Source organism: Myodes glareolus, chromosome 1 (genome assembly GCF_982192425.1).
Source record: "Myodes glareolus chromosome 1, mMyoGla1.1, whole genome shotgun sequence".
In the NCBI taxonomy this organism is placed as follows: domain Eukaryota; kingdom Metazoa; phylum Chordata; class Mammalia; order Rodentia; family Cricetidae; genus Myodes; species Myodes glareolus.
Genome location: NC_142026.1, coordinates 57,869,597 through 57,875,498, shown reverse-complemented (window position 1 = coordinate 57,875,498; position 5,902 = coordinate 57,869,597). Strand labels below are relative to the sequence as shown.

The 5,902-nt window shown below is 44.9% G+C and overlaps 1 non-coding gene across 1 annotated transcript; it reads right to left on the bottom strand.

Moving 5' to 3' along the window:
* Window positions 1-1,564: 1,564 nt before the first annotated feature.
* LOC125405204 (small nucleolar RNA SNORA31) lies at window positions 1,565-1,665 on the bottom strand. Its single transcript, XR_007233501.1, has one exon. It is a non-coding gene; the product is annotated as a small nucleolar RNA SNORA31 (small nucleolar RNA).
* Between the last annotated feature and the right edge of the window lie 4,237 nt (window positions 1,666-5,902).

Below are 5,902 nucleotides of genomic sequence, written 5' to 3'. Positions count from 1 at the left end.
AATGTTTCTCCATCAAGAACATTCTGCTACATGAATACCCCTACTTAGAATAGCTAAAACATTGCTAATTCCATCGACTCTCTATTATCTAACATATTACTTCTGCAGATTTACCCACTTAGACTAATAATAGTTTTGTTCTTTAAAAATACATTGTATTTGATTCACAGACACTGAGGGCAATCATGGTGGGGAACAAGGTCTGGGCTGGGGTTGGGGACTGGAGAGTATTGTTCAGGGGATACAAAATGTCAGAGGGGTAAGTAGTGGCTTCAGGCACTCTATTGGGCAACACCTGGCTACAGTAAAAATCAGTGTTCCCAAGAGAGCAGGAGAGGGCTCTGCCAATAAAAACTCATGTTTTGTAAGTGTGACAACTTGAGTTCAAGCCCCAGAACCCTCAACTGAAGGTAAGAACTGATCAAATGTCTCTGACTTCTGCTTGTGTCATGGCATGTGTGCCCTCCCAACAAAATATCACATGAAACAATAATAATATTTTAATAATTTACTTAGCTTTATTTTACACACACTGGTATGAAGATATCAGAACCCTTGGAACTGAAATGATAGACAGTTGTGAGCCGCCATGTGGGTGCTGGGAACTGAACCCGGACCCTCTGCCAGTGCTCTTAACTGCTGAACCATCTCTCCAGCCCACCTTCCAATAGCAATATTTTTTAATTTAAAAATAAAATGACTAAGACGATAGATTTCAAATGTTCTTGTGGCAACAGGATATTTGATGAGGGCTGGGAATGTCGCTTAGGAGTAGGATGCTTGCCCAGCATGATAAAGCCCTAGGTTCTATCCATGGTGGCTTCAGCCTGTAACTTAGCATATGGGAAGAGGTGGCAGGGAAATCAGGAATTCAAGGTTGTTTTTGGCTAGGTAATGAGTTCAAAGCCAACCTGGACTATATGCAACCTTGTCTCAGAAAACAATGTGATAAGATGGGGAGGAGTTTAGAGCACACAGTGCTCCTATAGAGGAGCTGGGTTTGGTTCCCACCATCCATGCTCACAACCACCTGCAACTCCAGTTCCAGGGAAACCAGGGCCCCTGCCTCCTTGGGCAGTGCCCCAAACACGTCTACAGACACACACAGACAAAACTGAAAAACAAAATCTCTTTATTTTTTTAAATATTTATTTATTTATTATGTATACAACATTCTGTCTGTGTGTATGCCTGTAGGCCAGAAGAGAGCACCAGACCTCATTACAGATGGCTGTGAGCCACCATGTGGTTGCTGGGAATTGAACTCAGGACCTCTGGAAGAGCAGGCACTGCTCTTAACCATCTCTCCAGCCCACAAAATCTCTTTAAAACTAAGAAGTTGCCTGGTGGTGGTGACACACGCCTTTAATCCCAGCACTTGGAAGCAGAGACAGGTGGATCTCTGTGAGTTCGAGGCTAGACTGGCCTACAAGAACTAGTTCCAGGGCAAACTCCAAAGCTACACAGAGAAACCCTGTCTAGGAAAAAAAAAGTCATGCATATCTGAATTGGGTCAATTTAGCTATAACACAATGTATCTATTTTCAAAAATTTTTTTCCATATACATGTACTCTCCAATTCAGTCTGGACTGCCATAGAGACAGACAGGAAGCGCAGGAGCATTTTCTTTGGCATCTTAGTGCAAAAAATTTTTTTCAAGACAGGGTTTCTCTGTAACTTTGGGGCCTGTCCTGGAACTTGCTCTGTAGACCAGGCTGGCCTTGAACACACAGAGATCCACCTGCCTCTGCCTCCTGAGGGCTGGGATTAAAGGTGTGCACCACCACTGCCCAGTCAAATTTTCAAAATATGTATTATATATTATAATATATATAATTTTGATTTAGATTTTTGAAATTGCAATTTATTTTATATGTGTGAATGTTTTGTCTGTTTATATGTCTGTATAAATGTCCCTGCCTAGTGCTCTTGGGGACTGAAAGGGAGCATTGGATACTCTTGGATTGCATCTGCAGATGGTTTTGGGCCATCATGTGAGTGCTGGGAACTGAACCTGGGTCCCCTGCAAAAGCAGCAAGAGCTCCTAAACACCAGGCCCTCTCTCCAGTCCCTCATTTTATTTATTTATTTATTTATTTATTTATTTATTTATTTATTTATTTATTTATTTATTATTTGAATAGGATTACACATAGCTATGGCTAACTTTTAACTCACTGCATAGTGAAGGGTGACCTCAAACCCCTCATCTTCCTGCCTCCCCTCCTGAGTTCTGGGATTAGAGGTGTGGAGCACCATACCTGGCTTTGTAGACAACCTCATCCATGTATGCCACTGTACTCTGCTCTTACTCACTCCCAATATCATGTGTCCAGTTCTCCTATATGATGTGTCCCAAACCAGCTCACCACAGCTGGAGTTCAGGGTCACATTTCCTTCTCTCTGGTCTGGGATGGTCCATAGCCTTTCTGCTTATTCTTTTGTGACATTGACATTTGTGGAGAGTCTAAGGTAGCGCTCCATCAATTGTTTTCCTTGGATTCGTCTGGTTCTTTCTTGTTGACTTAAGTTCAGGGTAAATATGAATTTTCCCAGAATAATTCAGAAGCAGCGCTGTGTCCTTGGTGTGTCCCTCTGGAGGGAACACTGTGTCTTTCCATCTTCTTCTGGGTGATTAGGGGAAGCTGGAGCCAGCTTGGTGTCTTCATTGTAAAGGTTTCTGTCCTTGGCTGGGAGAGGGAGTGGCTCAGTGGGTGGAGCGCTTGCGTGCCTGCACAGGAACCTGAGTTCAGATCTCTGGCACCCACATAAAAGCCAGGCACTGACGAGGGGGTGGAGTTAGGGGATAGGTGAGCTTAGGTGAGACTGAGAGACCTTGTCTCAAAAATAAGGGGTTGACATCTGGCCTCCACACATGCATACACAATTGCATTCACCTGCACATGGGTTCATGCACATGTGCATGTACATGCACACATGCAGACAGAAACTCGCACACACACTGAAGTTTCTATCTCTGAGACAGGTGCTGTGATTGATTCATGCCTGCAGTTCTCAGACTGGGGAGTCAGGGACAGGAGAATGAGTCTGATGCTAACCTGGGCTACATTGCATAATTCTGTCTCGAACACTAAGGCAAGCAAGAGTTCACCTTTCCGTCCTTCCTTCAAGTTAAGGGAGAACCTGTGGGGTGACACTATTACCCCAAAACTTTTTGCCAAGACTGTAACATCAGGTGACCCTTGCCACAATCAACTCAGCCTGTAACTTTGAAATGCCAATATTGATTCTCAAGCAAGGGGCCCTGATTCTCCACAAAGACAAAGTCAGTACTGTGAAAGTAAGTTTGTGTGTGTGTGTGTGTGTGTTGGTGTGTTTGTATGTGTCTATGTTTGTGTGTTTGTGGTGTGTTTGCAAGTGTGTGTGATGTGTGGCTGGTGTGTGTGTGTTATGTAGTGTGTTTGCAAGTGTGTGTATGTGTGCATGGTATGTCTATATGAGGAGACCAGAGAATGACTTTGGTGTTGTGTCATTCCTCAGGAATGCCATTCACATTATTATTATTATTATTATTATTATTATTATTATTATTTTCAAGACAGAGGTTCTCCATGTAGCCCTGCCTGACTCAGGATTTGCTCTCTGGTCCTGAATTCACAGAGCTCCACTTGCCTCTGTTCCTCTTGAGTGGGATTAAAAGTGTGTGCCACCACCACCCAGCCACATTATTTTTTAAAAAGTTGTTTTGCTTGTTATTATCAGATGTATATGTGGTATCTGTGCATGATGTGCTTGTGGGAGGGCAGAGGACGACTTTGTGGAGCTGGGTCTCGCCTTCCACCTCTGTGTGGGTTCCAGGGACTGAGCCCATACTGTCAGGCTTTCACAGAGAATGCTCCACTCTCCGTGGCAGTTGGATGATCCCTCATCCAGCATCTTTTTGATTGCTTTATCTCCTTTATGATTTTTTTAACCTGAGATTCACCCATTAGGCTAGACTGGCTGCTGAGAGAGCCCACATCATCTCCTTTCCCTGCCTCCTCAATGTCACTGTGCCCAGCTTTTCACATGGGTTCTGGGGGTCAAACTCAGGTTCCTCGTGCTTGCAAGGCAAGTGCTTCACAGATTGACTTATCTCTCCAGAACTCTCCATGTTTTCAGACAGGAAAACATTGCTCTAGCCCAGGCTGGCCTGGAACCTGCGCTCCTCCAGAATGCTAAAAGTGTTGTTCAGCAGACATCTCATCCACTCAGTTTCCCTGGAGACCTTTCTCTATAGATTCCCCATAGCCCTAGGGTCTTTTTCTCTCTTCGTTCAGAAACGCTGGGGAAAGCCAGCCCAGAGTCCTTCGGTTCAGGACCACGGACAGGGAACGGCGCTGTTAATTGCAGAATAAAGCTTCTGCAGTACTGGTGCCTCGCCAAGGATTCTTCTAAATCATTTACATTTATTAACTTTTTTCTGTACTTATTTTTAGGGATGAATGATTCTTGCTATGTTTTCCAGGCTATCCTGCCACTCATTATGTAGCCCAGGCTGGACTGGAACTCACTGTTCTCCTGAAAGCTGGTGTGATCTCTGTGCACATTCCCCAGCCTGATCCCCGCATTCTCTATGTTCATGAACTTCATTAGCTACACCTTCCTGCCTACAGAGGCTGGAAAACTAGCATATTCTCAGACTGCTATCCAGCTAGGCTCTGCCTTACTTAGATTTCTCCATTCATGTGCTCTTATAAAAGGTGTGGACGGGGGTCTGGAGAAAGTGACGCATCAGCTGGCGGATCAATCATTTTCCTTCCTCCTCCTGGATAGACTTTGGTGACAGTCAGTCCATCACTGTGGCACTTCCTGGCTGAAAGGCCTTAAAAAAACACTTTTTAGTATTTATTTAATTTCCTTTTTTAAAAATTGATTTTATTGAGTTATACATTTTTCTCTGCTCCCCTCCATTTCTTTCCCCTCCCCTTCAACTTTCTCCCATGGTCCCCGTGCTCCCAATTTACTCAGGAGATCTTGTCCTTTTCTACTTCCCATGTAGATTAGATCCATGTAAGTCTCTCATAGGGTCTTCATTGTTGTCTAGGTTCTCTGGGATTGTGAATTGTAAGCTGGGTTTGGCTGAGGGGTCTTTTAGGTCCTACTGGGGGAAACTAGTTCCTAATTAAGCAGCCAGCATCCCAACCTTAGGAAAAAAAGGGATTCCCTAGAGTCTTGTGTCTGTAGCTGGGCTCTTGGAGCCATTGTGCCTGAACGGTCAATGTAGAAGCTACTTCTTCAACTTCTTTGACTTCTCTAAGCCACTTGACACCTTACAATAGACTGCTTTCTGCAAGAATTGACTACCTGGGCATGGCCCCATGTGTGTGAAAACCCTTGGCAGTCTTTTGGGGGGCTGAAGCAAGAGGATCATCAGTTCACAGCTAGCCTGGGCTACAAGCCAGGCTCTGTCTCACGAAAACAAAACAAAATTAGCTGTATCTCTCTCCCTCAATCCTTTCTTCCCTCCCTTGTCTCATGTACCCTAGGCTAGCCTGGAACTCACTCCATGGCTGAGGCTGACCTTACTTATACTTCTGATTTTCCTGCCTCTACCTCCCAAGTGCCTCTCTTTTTCCTTCTAGCTTCTCTTCCATTCTGCTCCAGGTCTGGGAGCTGAGCCTCCATCTGTCTGTGTGTTCCCATCCTCATTGGGCTCAAGGGAAACAAGAAGAAAGAACAGGAGAAAGGAGAGAGCAGTCCTGCCCCCACTGGACTTGGGGGGGGGGCTGTCAGGAGCACACACTTCAGGATCTGTGCTCTCAGAACTGACAAGAACCAGCCCATGTCACTTCTGAGCCCGGTGGCTCTGGCAGGGGCTGCCTGTGGACTGTTTCCCTTCACTGCTGTCCATAAACCTTGCTCCACATCTTTACATTGTTCCTTAAGTGCATCAGCATT